Source organism: Penaeus monodon, chromosome 31 (genome assembly GCF_015228065.2).
Source record: "Penaeus monodon isolate SGIC_2016 chromosome 31, NSTDA_Pmon_1, whole genome shotgun sequence".
NCBI classification, from domain to species: domain Eukaryota; kingdom Metazoa; phylum Arthropoda; class Malacostraca; order Decapoda; family Penaeidae; genus Penaeus; species Penaeus monodon.
In genome coordinates, this window is record NC_051416.1 from 24,810,310 (window position 1) to 24,811,274 (window position 965).

Below are 965 nucleotides of genomic sequence, written 5' to 3' on the forward strand. Positions count from 1 at the left end.
TTCGGATTAAAGATGACACTTCATATGCTTTATTTGACCCTGGGATTATCCCTGTGAACATTCTTTGCAGTTTAAGGGTGTTCATAAATAGGAATTAACCGAGTCAGAAACAAATGAAGCTGAATATGTTTATTAAGTGAACTTCATTGACTTTGACTCATGAATTTTCAAGATCCTGTACCTCAAAACTGTCTACAAACAAATAGATAAAAAAAAAACTCTATTTCTGTGTTTCAGAGAAGATTGAGGCTGAGGATTCATTTTCCCTTTATATTACAGTAATTTTTGGCACTAAAAAAAACCACTGTAAGATTCGATTATAATAGACATCGACATCATCATCTACCTTTTTTTCCCTTTGTCAGTCTCTCTTAAATCCAAGGTTTACTGTATTATCATAAATGGTAGTACAAGTATAATAGAAAAAAACAAAACAAACGTTATGATATTCTTTTGAAAAATTGCCATTACGTAAAATTCTCGGCCCTCGCTCCAATCAAGAGAAACGAAACTTTTAAAGAAATTCTCATTCATCTCACACGGAAATATACAACTCAAAATTTCCTTCCTCAGAATTCTCGAGAAAACAACTCGACCCCCAAAAAATTAAAACAAAACTTGATAAAATATCGACACACAAATCATGCCATTTCTTCGCCCAGTGCATGACCGATATGCATATTCATGACAACTTTAGATTATCAATTCTTACTTTGGTTTGCAAATTTCTTTTGCCTTTTTCTAGACCCGTTCTGCTGACCTCTCGTTGGAATCTCTTCGAGTGCTCTTTTAAAAACATAAGTTTTCATGCATAATAACCATATAAAATCTTAACAAATTGAAATATCGACACAAAAATCTGATTTTAATGAATGGCGATAAGAAATTGAAAACATGAATTTGTAATCTACTATAAAGAAATTTGTCTTTCTTTCTATATTTTTTTGCCTTCTTAACTAAGATCT